Source organism: Girardinichthys multiradiatus, chromosome 20 (genome assembly GCF_021462225.1).
Source record: "Girardinichthys multiradiatus isolate DD_20200921_A chromosome 20, DD_fGirMul_XY1, whole genome shotgun sequence".
Classification (NCBI taxonomy): Eukaryota; Metazoa; Chordata; class Actinopteri; order Cyprinodontiformes; family Goodeidae; genus Girardinichthys; species Girardinichthys multiradiatus.
In genome coordinates, this window is record NC_061812.1 from 18880037 (window position 1) to 18900273 (window position 20237).

General features: G+C 41.4%; 1 protein-coding gene across 5 annotated transcripts in view; it reads right to left on the bottom strand.

The window, feature by feature from the left end:
* The window catches only part of kcnab2a (potassium voltage-gated channel subfamily A regulatory beta subunit 2a), a 128521-nt gene extending 108336 nt beyond the window's left edge, over positions 1-20185 (bottom strand). For 2 of the 5 annotated variants that reach the window (XM_047347409.1, XM_047347405.1), the window contains exon 1: positions 20003-20185. The gene's annotated coding sequence lies outside the window, so the exon portion shown is untranslated. Of the gene's footprint in view, positions 1-2299; positions 2410-2569; positions 2878-20002 lie in introns of those variants that run through there. The other 3 variants (XM_047347406.1, XM_047347407.1, XM_047347408.1) reach the window with 3 other exon arrangements.
* Between the last annotated feature and the right edge of the window lie 52 nt (positions 20186-20237).

Consider the following 20237-nt stretch of genomic DNA (forward strand, 5'->3'; position numbering starts at 1 on the left):
TGAAAAATGAAATCTTCATCTCCATAAAGCTTTTCAGCAGATGGAAGCATGAAGTGCTCCAAAATCTCCTGATAGCTAGCTGCATTGAACCTGCCCTTGATAAAACACAGTGGACCAACACCAGCAGCTGACACGGCACCCCAGACCATCACTGACTGTGGGTACTTGACACTGGACTACTGGCATTTTGGCATTTCCTTCTCCCCAGTCTTCCTCCAGACTCTGGCACCTTGATTTCCGAATGACATGCAGAATTTGCTTTCATCCGAAAAAAGTACTTTGGACCACTGAGCAAGTCCACTGCTTCCGCAGGTCCCCCAAGGTCTGGAATCGGCCCTTCTCCACAATCTTCCTCAGGGTCCGGTCACCTCTTCTCGTTGTGCAGCGTTTTCTGCCACACTTTTTCCTTCCCACAGACTTCCCACTGAGGTGCCTTGATACAGCACTCTGGGAACAGCCTATTGGTTCAGAAATTTCTTTCTGTGTCTTACCCTCTTGCTTGAGGGTGTCAATAGTGGCCTTCCGGACAGCAGTCAGGTCGGCAGTCTTACCCATGATTGGGGTTTTGAGTGATGAACCAGGCTGGGAGTTTTAAAGGCCTCAGGAATCTTTTGCAGGTGTTTAGAGTTAACTCGTTGATTCAGATGATTAGGTTCATAGCTCGTTTAGAGACCCTTTTAATGATATGCTAATTTTGTGAGATAGGAATTTTGGGTTTTCATGAGCTGCCAAAATCATCCGTATTAAGACAATAAAAGACCTGAAATATTTCAGTTAGTGTGCAATGAATCTAAAATATATGAATGTTAAGTTTTCATCATTACATTATGGAAAATAATTAACTTTATCACAATATGCTAATATTTTGAGAAGGACCTGTACTCCTAGTAAAGGCTGTCTGGCAGTAAGAAACTGCTTCAAAAAGGAAATCAGGAATCTGTTAAAAGTTGCAAGTCAAGAATAGTTATTATTAAGGCAAAGAATTCAAAAGGAAATTCACCTCTGGCCAGTGACTTTAAAAAAAGCAGCACTAAAACAGCATGTTTTGTCTGGAACACACTTCAAAATGGCTCAAAAAGCAACATTGTGATGTTAGGAAGGCCTTCAATGTATCATTAAGAGTCCAAGTCCATGAATGAGGTCTTAAAAAACGAAAATCAAGGTTAGTGACATTCTGATGACTCATTCTCTAATTGGAACAAATAACAGTTAACAGATCTGTCTTTGTTTGCTTTTTGCAATAGCTGCATCAAACTGTTTCCTTTGAAATTAGTAAAATGTGTGCCCAGAATAATGGGAGCACCATCAAAGAAAAATGGTAACTTTGTTTCTAGCATCCCAGTGAGTATTAGGCATGACCCCTAACCAAAGCATTCAAGCAAAATACAGATTAAACAGCCTTTATTGTCACTGTATGTCATCTTCTATTCGTTTCAAAAGTATTTTCTGTATTTTATTATTAGAAGAACTGTCTTGTCCCACCATCTGTGCCCTTTACAAAACAGGAGCAAAAAAAACACAAACAGCAGAAGAGGCATTGTTGGTAGTAAAAAATTGTGAGAAAAAATAAAACTCACAGCAATCTGACTACAGGCATTTAACTAAGGACGCCCTGAATGCAGACATTTCAGGGAAAGCCATCCTTTCTCTGTTGTACACGTGCACCTGCCCAGCGTTAGGACACAAACTGAGTCTTTTTTTTTTTTTCCCTGCTTGTTACAGAGCGCTCAACAGCTTACTGCACCAAACAGAACCCCTGCAGCATGCGTCTCTTGTGCTTTCTTCTTGGACCGGAGCCCATGGGCAGGCAGGCAGGCAGGCAAGCAGGCAAGCACACACTGTCGTATAGGAGGACGTACACACCTACACACATGTACAAGCACACACACGAGCATGCAGAAATACTAGCCCACAACAAACACCCACACTCAAGTACACGGTTAATGTGTTTGGCTGGGCACAGATGTGATAAGCTGTCAGCAACACACATCACAACACTGACAAAACAGGTAAATGTTGCTTCGGGGTGTTGCCCACTGTGGCAACTGCAACAGATGAAACTGCAGCAGCAGGGCAGGTAAGTTAAAACGGAACCAAATATTAAATACATGTCTGTATATATCTAGCACAAGCCTGCAAGTACATCTTTCATAGTTTAGATATAAAAGGCAGTTTTATTTTCTTTTTCTATGAATTTTAGGATGTGGAAAACTCTTAAGAACTCAAAATAGCATTAAACATAAGACATTTAGACAAACGAGAGAAAAAAGTCAGCAAAAAGAGAGAGTGAAATACATGCCTGCATTATAAGGTATGCAAAGAAGGGTTTCAATGCAGCATCTGCTGCAGCAGCAGTGTTACCCAAAAAGACAGCAGCTCTCAGACGGTCAGAGAGATCTGGAGAGGTTGATACACTACCTCGCTAGCCTACTGCGTGACAGCGTTAAATGCTGCTGCATACAGAAGGTACTTGCTTCCCTGTAGGATCAGACAAGCGCAATCATCCCGACTCACACTGACAGAACAAAGTCACGGGAGAGGAAAAGAGAGGGGAGAGAGAGAAAGATACCTGAGACATGTAGCTTCAGAGCTAGCGATGATGCCGTTTAAAAAACAACACCCACCTCAGTCTGAAGCTGATTGCTGACGCAGTGACCAGAAAGAGCGATGAATGCCGAGCAGCAGCCAAAATCCAAGATAAGGAGCAGGAAAACAGAAAAGCAGAGAAGGATGCAAGAGTGGAGACTGCCAGATCCACTGTGACCAAGATTATGTGCGAGAACAGCATGTATGTCTGACTCAAGACCATGAGGCAGAGCGAAAGTGCAAAAAGACAGAAGGGGAAAGAATTGAATATAGCTGACGAATAGAAGAGAGAATAAATGTGCAAGCTTGGAGTCACTGAGCAGAGCAGATGAGATAAAGGAAAGGCCCCTCCCCTCTCTCATTTTCTCAGTCCCACTCATTCACACACCTCCCTGTGCACTTTCAGCATGTGAGTAAGCATGCATTTGGTCAGCCAGAGCCACTGTAAATAGTTCTGGAGAACAAGGATTTGCAGAAGAAAAGCAAGAGTCCAAAATGTGTCTTAAAGTGCAGAGCAAAATTATTCATGGCCCTTGAACATTTAGCACACTTTGTTCCATTACAGCCACAAACTTTAAGCATCTTATTGGAATTTCATGTAATAGACCAACGCAAAGTAGTATATAGCAGTGAAGTGAAAATGATGCATGGTTTTCATATTTGTTTACAAATAAAAAAATAGAAACATTTGACAAAAATTTGTATTCTGCCCCCTTGACTCTGAAATTCCTAAATAAAATTCTGTGAAAACCCTTATCTGAACACGGCATTAGTACAGCACAGCTTTAAACCTACCTAGACGTCGCTGTCGACCTAAAACGACCAAAAACCAAACCAAAAACAGCATTACTCAGAGAAGCATCTAACAGACCCATTTTAGGAAGCTATAAGAAGACATGTTCGCAGTTTGCCACAAGTCATGTAGGGGACACAGCTAAAATGATGTGGAAGAAGGTTTGCTGGTCAGATGAGAACTTTTTGGCCAATATCCAAAACTAGTGGAAAACCAACACTACGCATCACAAACATGGTGGTTTCAGCATCATGCTGTGGGGATGTTTTTCATTAGTAGGGACAGAAAAGCTGGTCAGAGTTGATGGGAGGTTGGGATGGGACAAAATATTGTGGAATGAAACCTATTTGAGGCTGTAAAAAGATTTGAGACTGGGGCGAAGGTTCACCTTTCAGCAAGACCACTTTAAACATACAGCCAAAGCTACTATGGTTTAGATCAAAGCATATTTTTTTAAATAAATAAAATTAAGTATCTGTGGCAAGACTTGTAACCTACTGTTCACAGACTTTTTTCATCCAATCTGAAAGTTTGAGCTGCAAAAACAGCAAAAAGGTTTAATTCTAATAAAGGATGAATAGACTCAGGATCCAAATGCATGTCACATTTTTCAGATTTTTGTCTTGTAAAGTTCAAAATACTGCATCATTCTCATTATGCAACATTTTGTGTGGGGCTATTCCTTAAAAAAACATTAAAATATATTGATTTTTAATGTTGTGATGTGACAAAATGAGAAGAAATTCTAGCAGAGTAAATAGTTTTGCAAGGCACTAACTGTAAATTGACAACATTAATCTTAGATGTTGTCTCACTTTTAAGAATCTGCATAATTGTATTGCACAAAATGCTGATTATTGATCAGGGAGGAAAGGGCTGCACATGTTTTGTAAGCTCTAAGAAACAGAAATTTTAAATAGTATGTCTTATCATGACAGACAGTAAGAAACAAGCACACAGATCTCTGTATGCTAAAAAGCCTTTAAACCACTAAATCCATTTCAGATGTCTCACTCTCTCATGACAGTGCTCTAACAGCATCATAGAGACGTCCAAAGAGACAATTGCCTCTCCATAAGAATCAATACATGGATATGATATAAACTTCTGAACATTGAACCCAATTACTTTCTACGACATGGTTTGAATTTTAAAGGCCATATTAACTGCAGCTTCTAAGAAGCTGGCCCCACCCTGCAAATAGTACTTGCATGTGATGCAAGCACAAATCGATCGGCTGTGAAACCACAGCACTCACAAATCTGATAGAGGTTTAACTTAATGTTATTGATGTTTAAACAACAGTTATGAAACTGACTGCCTGAATACCTTTAAAACAAATAGCATGAGTACAAGAGCTAATCGTTACCTCTGGAATTAACAGAATGTTGATGGTACACATCTTTTCCTCCCATTTTCGTGCAGAGCTTTGATTGACACAAAAACTTTCAAACTGCCTTGTAGCCGTCTCACAATGGTCTCCGACTAGAAACATTTTTCCTTCGGTGTTGTATTTGAATAAGACTTAAGCACTCCTCTTCCATTTATGCCATTAAGCATGGCAAATCACCTAGTACAGGGGTGCCCATTACATCGATCGCAATCTACTGGTCGATGGCAAAGGTAGTTTTGGTAGATTGACATACAGGACATCCAGTCTGACATCTCATCTCTTTTTTTGACACCACCTCGTGATTTACGCCAGCTACTGGAAAACTAGCAGTGCCGAGCAGTGCTGAGTAGCTAGTGAGCCTCCAGTTTAATAATAATAAACTCAAGAAAGGGTTTTAAAATGAGTGGGGGACCTGAACCAAGCAAGAAGTAAATACTACAACTTCCATACGGAATGGGAGGAGGACTTGTTTTTCACGATGTCGTACTTAAAGTGCGTTGGCCTCATCTGTCAGTTTTCTGTTACTGTTCCGAAGGGAAATGTGGAACGTCATTTTCGGACTGTTCATAAAAACTTTGACATTAACTTCCCTCCTAAAGGCGAAATGAGAGAGACAACGGTGAAGGAACTTAGACCCCGGTTGTCTGGACAGCAGTCTTTGTTGTCACAAGTGACCACAAAAGCAAAGGCAGCCACCAAATCATCATTCCAGGTGAGTCACTTAATTGTTAAACACAGGATGTCCTTCCAAGGCGGAGAGATGATAAAAGAAGCATTTGTTGAAGCAGCTAACTCGTTGTTTCGGGACACTCGGATATAGTCTTCAATGAAGGCTCTCCAACTATCAAAGAATACAGTTACACGGCGCTCAAAAGCCATAGCCGAGGATTTAACGCAGCAGCTTTGGGAGGATATTGCAGACTGCGAGTGTTTCTTGCTGCAATTAGACAAGTCTACGGATGTGATCGACACAGCCCAGTTGTGCATTTTTATCCAGATGGTATTTGCTGATATTCAATTCAATTCAATATGTAGGTTTCTTCAAAGAGCCGTTGTAGATGCTGATGGCTGTGGGCAGGAAGGATCTCCTGTAGCGCTCCGTCTTACAGCAGATCTGAAGAAGCCTCTGACTGAAGACACTCTCTACAATCATCTCCTTTGTTTTAGTCACGTTCAAAATGAGATAATTGTTTCTGCACCATGCCACAAAGCGGTCCACCACCATGCTGTACTCAGCTTCTTGTCCATCTCTGATCCAACCCAAGACTGCAGAATCATCTGAGTATTTCTGCAGATGACAGGAGTCTGTCTTGTACTGGAAGTCAGAGGTGTACAGAGTGAAAAGGAATGGTGAGAGTACAGTCCCCTGTGGTGCTCCTGTGCTGCTGACTACCTGGTTAGACTCACAACCCTTCAGTCTCACAAACTGTGGTCTGTTTGTCAGGTAGTCTTTAATCCAGGAGATTGTTGAGGCCTCCACCTGAGTCTTCTGGAGTTTCTGACAAAGCAAATCAGGTTGGATTGTATTAAATGCACTGGAGAAACCAAAGAACATGATCCTCACAGTGCTGCTGGCTTTGTCCAGATGACAGTGGGTTTGTTGAAGCAGGTGTATGATGGCATCTTCAACTCCAACTCCACAGCGATAAGCAAACTGAAGGGGGTCCTGATGGTTTACTGTTTGCTTACTCAGGTGGGCCAACAGGAGTCTCTCTAGGACCTTCATGATGTGAGATGTCAGGGCAACAGGTCTATAGTCATTGAGGACTGATGGGTGAGTTTTCTTTGGTACCGGAACAAGACAGGAGGTCTTCCACAACACCGGAACCTTCTTCTGGGCCAGGCTAAGGTTGAAGAGGTGCTGCAGAATTCCACAGAGCTGCTCTGCACAGGCCTTCAGGACTCTAGGGCTGACATGATCTGGACCTGCAGCCTTATTCCTATTCAGTCTCTCCAGTTGATATGACGGCTAAAGAGCTGTTAACAGTACTGGTCATGAAAGAACACACACAGGGACAGGATATTTTTCAGTCTTTCCAAAACTTCACTGAAAAAAAGCAACATCCTGTGTGCACATTGGTGTCCATAACCACGGACGGCGCGCCAGCAATGGTTGGCCGCTCGAACAGATTTATTGCCAAGTGTAGGGAGGCCGATGTTTTCGTTGACTTACTCAATTACCACTGCATAATACACCAACAAGTGCTGTGTGCCAAAATGCTCAACATGAAAGAAATAATTGATGTGGCAACAGGGATCGTATGTTCTAGTCACGCCAGATCTCTTCAAAGACGGCTTTTCCATGCACACATGGAGGAGGCTGACCACGACTACTCTGAGTTGCTGCTCCACACTGACATGAGATGGCTAGGTCGGGGGAGATTCCTGCAAAGGTTTCGAGAGCTCTGTCCGGAGATTAAGGAGTTGTTACTTGAAAGAAACATGTAGAATACAACCAACTAAATGACAAACAGTGCTTTCTAGATTTGGCATGTCTAACTGATCTAACAAACATGTTGAATGTTCTAAATGTGCAGCTGCAAGGAAAAAACTAAACCGTGATCAACATGATCAGCTCAGTTAATCCTTTCAAACGGAATATGTTACATCTGTCCTCAAAGCTGCAGCATCATGATGTCGCCAGCTTCCCGAACATTGTGTCAGAGCTAGAGATGCAAAGGTGTGTGCACAACTTGACAGTGTACGCTGCACAGAGCAGATTGAAAATGTGTCTGTCAGAGTTTGACAAACGCTTTCAAGACTTTGCAGTACGTGAGCCAGTTGCTACATTCATGTGCTCCCCTTTTGAAGAAGATGCTCAGATTGAGTCACTTTCTTCAAAATTTGCAATGTTATTTCACCTGAATGTGTCTGAAGTGGAGGATGAAATTTTGACACTACAATCTGACATTCGGCTGATGTCCAGGGCTCATGGACAGTTCTAGAAACTACTTGCAGAGGAAAAATACCCCAATATGAGAAAACGTGCTACCTTGTTGACTGCATTATTCGGCTCCACTTGTTTATCCGAGTTAGCGTTTTCTCACATGAGGATAATAAAGAACAAATATCATTGCACCATGACTGATGATCATCTGGAAGTGTGCTTGAGGCTGGCTATTAGCAGCTACTTTCCTGACTATGCATTCCTAGCTGATTCCATTCAGAGCAAGTCATCAGAGTAAGCAGGTAAGTACAAAAAAAATAATATGGAATTTAAGTGTAACAGACGTCCTGTTTTGAAAGAGTTATTTAACATGTTATGTGAAGAGATGTAAAGTCAGGTTCAACTTTTGTTTTTTTTTGCCTTCACTCTGCAGTCCAGCTCACCCCAAACCATCTTGATTGGGTTCAGGTCCGGTGACTGTGGAGGCCAGGTCATCTGGCAAACCGGATGGAATAGCATGCCATTGCAAGATGCTGTGGTAGCCATGCGGGCTTTTTGCAGCAAGGTATGGTTTGCCTCTGACTTAATGGATTGCATGAATTCAGTGTATTACTTTACCCAGGGAGCAAATATAAAAAAGAAAACTAAATAATTTAAGAGTAAAAACTGTCCCATCTAGAAGTTCATCATGATGCATTATTGTGAAACCTGTCCTCTTGCTCCTTGGACCGCCATTTTACAGTGTCAGTCCAAGGTTTACAGACACATCAGTGGCAAGAATATCACATTAACTTTGGACTTTTAATGCATTTGAACCATTCTTTTTTTTCCAGGACGAAAAGATGACACAATTTAAATGAGTTTTAATAGCAATAAGCAAAGTCCTGGCATATTTCTGGTTGGATCTTTGACCATTCTTCTTATCTGGATATGGTAGAGCTAATGTAAATTGGTTTGTTTCCTGGCAGCTTTTAAGCATGGTTCAAAAACATTATCCAAAGGGTAGAAGGGGAGGCCATTCAGGAAGCCTTCCCAAACTGGGTATTATCCAGGTTTGGGTTCATTTATCTTTTTGGAACACCCAACTGTGTCCAAGTTTCAACCATCTGGATGAAAACTACTTGTAAATTTTTAACTTCTAAAAACAAATATTTAAGTCAAACCTGATATGGATTATTGTTGACCAATTACACTCTATTTTAAGAAGAGACTAAAGACAGTTTAGAGCTTTATTTAGCATCCAGACGACCTTAGATGGAAGCTGTGGAAGGTCTGAAGCTAAACTGCTTTATTATACACTGAACAGACACTCTTTATGTCTTCACATAAAGAACAAATAGGATTTACAAACCACAAAGTGTTTTAAACGATACCTGTTCAGTCCAGAACAATTCAGTCCAGATTTCACAAGTTTAAGAGTTTTATATTTTAAAGTCGAGGCCACCAAAAGGTAGTTCAGAGTGGTTAAAAAAAGAGTGAACTTAACTGCTGAATCCGATGGAAACTCCACTATTGTCTTCCTCATTTATTTACTTTTGCTGCCAACACATTAGCAATCAAAACTGTAATTGTAAAATTAAAATAGAAAAAATTAAAAATACAGCTCTATTATAAAAACCCTGCAGGAGGTATCTAGCTGTTCACCACCGCTTCAAGGTGCGGGCGGCCTGTGAACTCTCCCTAATTTTTTTCCCCCATTTCTGACTCTGAAAACACAACTAGCGCACCTACAGTTAAAGTTTATCTGTTTTGTCTTGTCGCTCTGCAGCACAACATGCCCAGTGTGTGTCAATGGATACAATTGATGTGGGTAAAATTAAGCTAATTTTAACTCCATGAAATTACCAGTCCAGTCCACTGCTTTTGTTCATGTTCATGACTTACAGCAGTGGTTACCACTGAAGGAGAACTCTTTAGCTTGCTGACAAACCACCGTTCGGGCAGGAAAATTAAGACAAACTTCCTGTAGTGCTTTGCAGTTATAAAAACACTGACAAGGTTCATTGGGATGTCTCAACAACACAATTTTTTATAGTCAATGTCGTTGATTACATCAATTAATCATTGCAGCCCTACCAAACACATTAAGCTTCTGGAATGTCCTCGTCCTCAACCCTACTGAGAATTTGTGGGACATGTTTAAAACTCTTCATGCCAGGAAACCAATCAATTGAAATGAGCACTACCACTTCTCATAAGAAGGGGGATGGAATTGTAGTTGATGGCTACAAACAGTGTGTGCTCTTTCTACAACCTGCTACAGGATATTTAAGCAACTATTAGCAGGGGTGTATGTACATATTTGAACCTGTACGTATAATTCTGACCCTGGCTTAGAGAATGCTCTGGAGATTTGTTTAATAATAAGGAAAAAAAAGTGATTTTACTGAAAGAAAAATAAAATCCACCTATTTATTTAGTACTGTCCTCTTAGTAAAGACCTGAGGCATCTAATGCAGTCCTGTGATGCCACTTAAGTTTTTTCTATATATTCACTTAGGTATAGAGTACCATTTTGAATCCATTGTTAAACACTAAGGTTAAATAATAATTGTTTGAAAAGAGAAAAAGAGAGATAGACATTCACCTTTAGCTTTACTATTCTTGTTAATAGTCACAATTCCTATTTTAGCTCCTGTCCCAGTAAATAAGAAGGTATTCACAGAGGCTGTCAAAACAACTCAAGGACTACACTAGTTGGAGCTCTGACACCCACAAGTTAAACTACTTAAACAGCTAATGAAAAAAAAATGAATATATGACAGGTAAATGGAAGTAGTCCATTTTTTGCCTAAGGTCACCAACGGCAGGCAGCGTAGCAAGAGGAAGAGAGCTTGGCTGCAGAACCGGCAGGATATAAGCTTTCTGCTAAAAAGCAGGCACTAAGGACAACTACAGACAGATTTTTATTTATTTTTTGGAGGTAGACCAGGAAGGATTAAGAGGTTGTCATTACGGTTTTGTGGACAAATAAAACGGTATTAACAGGCATATCTTGTAAACAGTATTTTTTTTTGCCTACTCGGGTTATCTTTGTCTGGTTAACAATTTAATGATCTGAAACATTTTAGTGGGACAAAACAAAAGCAAAAACCTGAAGAAATGTTTAAGGGTGCAAAAACATTTCACAGAGATTTGGAAGCAACTTTATTAATGAGAATTTGCATCATGGGATCCTAATTTGATTTGCACCAATCGTGGCCCACATAGAACAACAACAATCTGGGATACAGGAGGACTAATAGAAACTGTTTAATCTGATCAGACCCCTTTCTTGAAACTTGCAATCGGAATTTATTAAAAAATAACTCTTCTAGAAAACAAAGCTGTTGCAAAATAAGCCAATAACTGTTATTGTGGACTATTATAGGCTGTGGCCAATGAATAAGAACAATGTGAGACTGCCAACTTCTGCCAACATTGCGAAAACAGTAATAGTAAAACAAAACACCCAGACATAGAGCCCTGTAAATAAATCACTAAATCAAATCTATTACAGTTCTCCTTGACATCCGTCTGAGTAACAGACAGGACAGCTCACCCACTACATGACCTCTAGTTGGATCTTTGAGTGTCATGTTGAGTTGAAGGTCTACAAATAAACACAAACATGCTGGTAGACCAAGAGATGATTTTAACACAAATAACACACTCAATTATAAAGCTACTATGGCTCCAACATTAAAAATTACAGATAATGTCAATGCTATACCAAGTGCCAGAGCCAAATCCATTAATGTGTTGTTCACAACATAACACATGTTAACGCATCATAAAATTCCAAATGCTTGTAAAATAAAATAAAATAAAAACAAAACAAGTGAGCCATTTCTGTCTTTATTGAGAGTAAAGGATCTAATCAGGAGATGCAAAAAGCAGTGGTCTAATTGCATCATTAGCTAAACCACCGACTCAGTTGGAGATTTTAGCCTCACCCTTCCCCCACCCCACCATCTTCTGCCCCGTCCAGAAATAGGGAGCCAGGCCTCCAGCTCTTTACTGTACAGCTGCTCAAGCAGAATAATTCTAGCATGTTATGTGCAACAGCGCAAAATGTTAACGTTCCAGAAATATCCAACTGCGAAAACACAACATTAATGAGATTGTGCTATATGTTGTCATCAAGACACAATTTAAGCAGTCGTTTTTATGCTCGCATTTGTCCTCCAGGGAGTGGCAAAGATTGGTTCTTGAGCTCGAATACATAATGTAATGATGTTTCCACAACATGCAAGGCATGGCCCTGTCTAAAGCGACTAAGATCAGCTAGCCTGAACTTTCAAGATTGTAGCCAGAGGTAATCATCACACACAGGTGCACCTTCGTGATCTTGATATCATGTGATTTTAACAGTAACAATTTCTCTTGATGCAGTGAAATTGGTACAAGGCCAAAGTCTTTTTTTAGATTCCCTGCTCTTCTGGTAGTAATGGTGGGTAAAAGAGCCAATTGAGTAGTTTTCTAAATCAGATGACCCCTGCCTTCTGCGGGGTGGTTTAGCATGCTTTGCCAGCAGTGCTTGCTGTCCAAACAGAGCTGACCCAAGACTACAAAGCTCAAAGCAGATTTCGGTTTGGGGCCCCCACTTCCACTTCAATCCATCACACACCAGCCACCACAGCATCAATACTTTCCCTTTTAAATTGCCCAGGTGTCATTGTGTGCTGTGCATTTATCATCCCCAGATTTCATGGTTTGTTAGAATGCTGACATTCAAACTGGCATAATGATGGAAAGTAGTTTTGCTTCAAATATTTCACTTCAAATTAAGATTGTACAATATATGACAATCGCATTATCAGTGTGCATGTGCAATATTCATATCACAAAGGACTGTTAGGAGTGCAATAATTGTTGGTGACTATATTCCAAGTGTTGTAAACATTTTTCATTTTTTTAGCCGTCTTACAGCAGCAGATGGTCACACCAGAGACAAATGACATTGCTCAAAGTGCTAAATGTCACACAGCCGTCCTTCAGATTATTTAATAAACAAAAAGCTGTAAACAAATTGTAAAAAGAGGATTTTTTATATTTTATTTACACTGCAGAATCAGGTAGGACAGGCCAGTTTAATTTGTTCTGTTTAGTTAGTAGTTACTGTATGCATGACATGACTCCAGCACAGAGAAAAGCCACAGAAATGATTAAGGAATAACAAGTTAGCAAAATTATATTATGACTGTTAACTAGAGATAGAGCACCAAAGATTATAATTTTCTTTGAAGGGTCTCTGATCAGTGACATAGAAAGGCCAAATACTGAAAAATCCTAATAATTTTTCCTGTTCATTAAATGCAACAACAAGTCTTGCCATTTACAATTTATAAACATATAAACAAGCAGCTTAAGCTCTGATGCGCTATTTTGTTATTTAATAATAAAAAAACAGTCCAACTTTGAAGCATACTTAAAAGTAGGCTCATTCTGACGTAAGATTTCTGTGTGAGAAGTCAAGAGCTCCTGAAGGACCCGTGTAGGGTGACCACTGCTCTGCTTTGTGTGGGACTTCTCCCCAACCCCACAAACCGAGATGACGGGCTGCATTTTGATTCATTTTTATCAAGATAGAACAACATGGCAGACTCACGTTATTTTTTATCAATTGTTGGAAAAGGCTCTGGTTGTAGCAGCTGTGTATGCTGTCAAACACAAGCGCATGATTTCCTGTCACTGCCTTTACCTCCGCCCAACCAGGAGATTTAAAGAAACTATAAAAATAAACAGGTACTTTTCTGTGGACTTTTGTATTAGGGAAACACTAGGTGATTAGCAGCTACAAACTCAAAAATATTAAAAACATAATAAGGTGATATTTTTTAGCACGAAATTAATTCTCATTGCAATACCAATAGCTCCGTTTCCATTGCAGGGACTTTCAGTCAATACCTGGCATTTTGAAAGCCCCTCTGTGCATTTTGAAAATTTAACCGGAGTAATTAAAATTTTCTGGGTCCACACTTTCCTGGATAAAAAGGTCCTGATCTGGGGGTAGGACTTTCAGATTACCCCGGGATAGTTCACAGACAGAGTTATGTGCTGAGCAACGATGTCTGATGGACCCTTTCTTGCACCGTTTTGACTTCTGCTCACCCACCAAATTAAAAGACATGCATGTTGTTTTCTACTTTATGTGAAATTTCAATTTAAGCGTACTTTTTGTGATCGAAAATGGACCAAAAGAAGAGGACACACGATAGGTGGACAGACAATGAGGGCCAGGTTATTTTGAGCGTTTTGGCTGACATTCAGCAGGACTTTGAGTCGGCAACACTGAATGAAGCAAAACAAAAACTTATTACCGCCACCTGCTGCACTGGAGGTGAAGTGCAGTTTTCTTCGCAACTTCCCCTATGTCATTAGACTGATTTGAATACATTTTTGGCTGCATTTTAGAGCTGTGGAAACAGAAAGCACACAGATTACCCAGGTTTCCTGTTACCCAGGTAAAATGAATCCCTGGTATTTAGCTCCTGAGGCTTTCAGTGAAAAAAAGAGGTTGATGTGTGCAAAATCGCAATCGCAAAGGACTGCCTGGATGCAACATTTGGTTAATTTGATTATTTCATGTGAATTTAATCAAACTGCTTGCCAATTATATATTTGATCAGTTGGATGGACTTGTACTTTTAACATGAACAACATTAACAATAGAACTCCCAGAATTCTAACACTACTAGAACTCCCAAGCCCGTCAATTTGACGACAAGCATTCTGAACGCGAGGGCGGTGATGACGTCATTGCATTCCTCTGGCCAGAATACTAAAGATTTTCTTGCACGCTATAAAATTATGGTTTATAATAGTATTTGATCAAAAGTGTATTATGTTTTATTATTATTATTTATAAATAGTATTGAAAAATAACACAGAGTAGCGGGTAAATAAAAAAGAAAGCTTTACTAATTATTTGGAGGATCATTCATTTTTATTAGACCTTTTATGGCAAACATTTAAGAACACACAACAAATAAATAGAATAATTAATAATTTCACAAACATTTGAACAAAAACGGCTTGTATTATAGGTTATTATTATATCACTATTTACAGAAATATTATAGCCTAATAGATAAATTTGATATGAGCTGAATAAATTACATTACAGTAAATGTAATAAATATGTTTCAATCATTCATTTCAAACTGTACAATAACAAGAACTATAAACAGGTCTATAAAAATAATAATAATAATAATGAGACAATAGCGGAAACAAAAGAATTATTAAAAACTATGTACAACATGAAAAAATTAAGATGAGAAACGGAAATCTACATACAGTTTTTGCATGTGACAGTCACACTTCCAGTGCATTGTCCACACACTACTTTTTTGCACAGACAGCAAACATCTTTTGAGCGGTTTTTGGAGCAACTTTCGCGTACTTGGCACTGCCGTCTCCTTTCCAAAACAAGCAGGTCTTCAACAGGTGCCGGCTCACAAGGCAGCGGCTGCTTTTTGGTTCGCATGTAACTGGAGCGAAGTTCATTCGCAAGCTGCAGGATAAAATCTCATCGTGGAATATTTTCATGGAGGCATTTTCTGTACAGGACCATGAATTGATTGCAGCCATGTCGAGGACATTGTAGAAAACTGCCACTGGCCATCTACGTGTTGCAGTATTGACGGAGTATTTTTTTAACATTTGGTCAAGCACATCCACACCAACCTTGGTATGGTTATAGTAAACCACGGGCTCGGGTTTGGACTTCGGGCCATTGAGGATGCCAGATGAAGTGTGCACAGTGCTCAACACACACACATTTTTTCGGGCTTTACACTGGTAGACTGTTAGGGTGGCGTTGGTGTTTTTTAGGACTCTGGTTGAGTACAGCGGCATTTGCTCCTTTACGCACGGGGGAAGCTCACGTCTGCTTCTATTCAGTGTACCCACGATGCTGGTCTTTTTTGTTTGAAGTGTCTTGGCCAGTTCAAGTGCTGTAAAAAAGTTGTCTGTTGTGACGTTTCTTCCCTTCCCCGTGAATGGTTCCACCAACTTCAACACCACACTGTCTCCAAGACGCTGACCTGGATTGCGCGTCTCATCCTTACCCAGATAAGGAGCGCTGTTCAACATGTACTTTGTGTTGACATCCGCTGCCAGCCAAAACTTGATGCCAAACTTGTCAGGTTTATTGGACATATATTGGAGGAAGGCACATCTAGCTTTGGTCGGGAGGAGCTGTTCATCTATGGTGATATCAGCACCAGGTTTGTAACAGCTCATACAACTTTCCCACACTTCATTCACAAGAGCAAACTTTGTAATTTGGAGACGTGCGTGTCTGCTATCTTTACTGTCGAAGCGCAGAAAGCACATTATATCGGTGAATCGGCTTTTTGATATGGTTTCACAGAAGTATGGAAAGCCCCAGTCATCTGACCAAAAGCTGGACAGCTCCATGTTACGCCCCCCTTTCACTCCACGGACATAAACTAGCACTAAAAACGCCTTTAGCTCATCCACACTCATGTCCCAGGAGGAATCATCACCTAAAACTCTGCGGGCCTCAGCTACAGTGCAGTCTTGAATGTGGATGAGCATTTCGGCGTCCACCAAGCAGAGGAACGCGGAGTGGGCATCTTGGATCTGGCGCTTTGCGTATGTGGTGGGTCCCTCTGCCTCTGTCAACACATTCTGGCTCTGACGCCTTCCTCTACTTTCTTCCTCCCCTACCACTGTCCACACAGTGCCTTCCTTTCCTATGTGCTCCTCCCTCTCAGGTGTGCGTTCGTCTTGTGATGAAGATGCTGTAAAGCGCAGAATAGAGCATTGTTACTAGGCTACTATACCTATCTACGGCCTAACTTATTGTTTTTTTCTTTGTCCATTATCAGTACCTTGATTTGTATTTTCTCTCCTGCCAGTGAGCTGGATTGCTGGGATTATAGCTGGGGACTGGGCGTCTGGCTCATCTCCCTGTCTCTGAACCTCTGCTGATTGTGGCACTGTTGCTATATAAACAGTATATACATTATTAGTTTACTAATCTGTAAACTATAGCCTAAAATTATAAAATCCTTACATAGGCTAGTCATTTACTACCTTGAAAGAATAAATCACCACCGCCTGCAGATGGGACTCGTCTTTTTTTAGCCTGGGGAGGCTCACGCTCTGACTCTGAATAAAGTATCTTTGAATTGAATTTGGCTCGCTGTCACTGCTGAATACTGACCAAGAGCCGTCAGAATCCCTCTCGCCCCCAGAATCCCACTCATCTAATTTTCGAAGCATTTTCAAAGCTTCTTGAGCAGAAAATCTCCGTCTGGAAGCCATTTGTAGGATGCTAGCGATCTCCTTCTCAGACAGCTTTCTAGAGTGACGGTTGCTAGGCAACGCTCACGCGTATACTCAGCCGCGGGAAAAAAATATCAATGTAAATAATAGGGCCGTCAAAATAGCGGCTGCGGTAGTTAGAGGTAGAAATACATAGATCTTTTATTTACTTTGTTATTTTTTCAAAATAGAGATTACACAAGACACAGGTTTAGAAAAAGTCAGGATGCCAGGAAGGTAAGAGAAAATGTGGATTTACAGCAACTGATATAGTTATCGTAGTATTTATCAACATGATTACCAATGACTTTCTAATATTGTGTAGAAGATAACCAGCAGCTCCTGTGGAAGGTTGAACTTCTTGAGTTGCCTCAGGAAGTACAGTCTCTGCTGGGCCTTCTTTCGAACAGTGTCTATGTGTGAAGACCATCTCAGGTCCTCAGGCCTACAGGCCTGTAGTCATTTAATCCTAGGATGGTGGGTTTCTTGGGCACCGGGATGATGGTGGATCGTTTGAGGCAGGAGGGGACCTCACACTTGTCCAGTGATTTGTTGAAGATCCTTGTGAAGATCGGAGCAAGTTGATGTGCGCAGGCTTTCAGGCATGATGGGGAGACGTTATCAGGTCCTCCAGCTTTCTTTGTTTTCAAGCGCTGAAAGAGCCTGTTTACATCTTCCTCAGATATCTTTAGTACAGGCAGAAGATCTGAAGGTAGGGGATTGGTTGTTTTACGGGTCGAATTTGTTCCTGAATGGGATGTGAAGGAGATGGTTTGAGGTGTGAATGGCTTCCTGTCATGTCTGCAGTAGAAGCCATTCAGACGGTTGGCCAGGAGACGACTCTGTTCAGGAAGGGTGAAGGGGCTCCTATAGGCAGTCAGGTTTCTCAGACCAGTCCATACAGCTGAAGTGTCACCAGTAGAAAGGCTGTTCTTAAGATTCTCACTATAGCTTCTCTTAGCTGCTTTAATCTCTTTTGTTAGTCTGTTCCTGGCCTGCTTGTACCGCGCCCAATCTCCACTGCTGTGAGCTTCTTCCTTATCCCAGCGCAGATTCCTGAGATGTGGAGTAAACAATGGCTTGTTGTTCCCAAAGATGCAGAAGGTCTTGGTCTGCACACACATGTCCTCACAGAAACTGATGTATGATGTCACCACATCAGTTAGTTGGTTTAGGTCAGTGGCTGAAGTTTCAAAAACAGTCCAGTCTGTGCATTCAAAGCAGGCCTGTAGCGTCTGCTTTAATTCCTCAGTCCACTTCTTAACAGTGTGAACCGTGGGTTTGGAAGCTCTTAGTTTTTCCGCGGCAGAAGTGCAGCCATGTGGTGGAAAATATGAGCGGATTATTATAAACGAGGAAAACTCTCTCGGTGAATAAAACGGTTTACAAATTATGGAAAATGACTCCAGATCAGGACTACATGTTTTCCCCAACACTTTTACGTCTCTGCACCAACCTTCATTTATATAAAAGCAGATTCCGCCTCCTCGCCTCTTCCCCGATAGCTCCGCGCTGCGATCCGCTCTGAGCAGCTGGAAGTCCGGCATCAGCAGTGCGCGGTCCGGGATGTTTTCACTCAGCCATGTCTCGGTGAAGCAGAAAACCGCTGATCCGCGGAGGTCCGTGTTTTTACCGGTGAGAAGAAGCAGCTTGTCCATCTTGTTGCTTAGAGAGCGGACATTTGCCAGGTGGATTGAAGGCAGTGGTGTGCAAAGTCCTCTTTTGCAGAGCTTTACCAGCGCACCAGCACGGTTTCCCCGCCGACGCTTTCGGCGCAGTATCCCGTATAGTGCCGCAGCTCCGCTTGCCAGGAGCTCGGTGAACCTCGGATCAATGAAAGATGGTGAAAAAATCCCAAGAGAAGACTCTCTGATGTTGAGAAGTTCCTCTCTACTGAATGAGACCACATAAAACATAAAAACACACAAAATACAAAAACAAAGAGAGAGCGAAGCTCCGAGGCTGCCATCATCGGCGCCATCTTGGTTTCATTACCAGAATTAAATTTTCATATATTACCTTTTTTGTATTGAAAACATATACAAGTTTCACTTTTGCTGCTCAGTGGGCCCTAAGCAGCAGCTTAGTTTGCTTATGCCTTGAGCTGGCTCTACCTCTCTATTGCAACAACACATTATCAGTAGGGTAAAATTAACCTGCATTACAACGGTCTAAATCCAGCACACACTCCCAGTTAGTGGGTGAGGGTTAAAGATCATTCTCCTGTAACTACAACAGGCAGTGTGCCAGAGAAGTTGCTTTTATTTCCTGCCTATGTAAAAATAAAGACGAGAAAACAGCACTTCTGGCTGTTCCTGTCGAAGGTTCAAAAGTAAACGTCAAAGCAACATCACAAAGAACATCTCTTTATATAGGACCATGCTGCAGTTTGAGATTATGCTCTTCCCTGTCAGAATGATTATTCACATATGAAGATATTTGATTTGTTTGATCTCCATGTGTGACACAGAGATGTCTCAGTCTAGTACAGGACTTGTAGCCTGGCCTCTACCGCACTGCATTAGCAACAGCAAGCGTAGACAGCTCAGCCTGACTCTGCGGCTGCAGCAGCAGCTACTGAGGATGGAGAGCTTCTGGAACTGACGGCTCCATGTCGCCTCACATCTGCAGCGCGACGTCTCGCTGTATTAAGACGTGACATTCCGCTGCTTCCGCTCCCTCTCAAGCTTACAGCGGGGGTAACGCATCTCTGGGCTGAAAATAGACGTTGCTCGACCGTTTCTCCCCGCGGACTATGATGTCGATCCGTTTTTCCTGGATTGTAGCGAACTTGATGCTGGCCACTCAGAACAATGAGCAAGCTAATCATGGCTAACACAGCGACCCCCAGTATGTTAGTGATACAAACACCTAACCGGGTCGTTGTGGGGTTAGAAACGTTCTGCTCTCATTTAAATTTTGACACCAAGAGCTTCAACTTACCGTCGCGTTAACAATAAATGGCAAATTTGAACATAACTGAGCTAATTTCAGGTGTTTATTGAAGTCAAAATACCCCGAATGACACTTGTGAGTCAGACAGAAATAAAACCTTTAGTCCTACCTTTGACAGACTCTTGCTCTTCCTCCTCGGCTGGGGTTGAAGACCCTCTGGATTTAGTTGCATTCACACAGCTACCATGCGCTGCATTTAAATCCCGCCCACTGGCCCTGAGCGGTATCCTATTGGTCCCTTAAAACACAACTGCAGACAATGCAGAGCTCGTCATTGGCTAATGACAGCTGCCAGTCTTTTCGGATTCCTCTTCCCGCGTCCTGAACAGCAGTCCTTCATACGT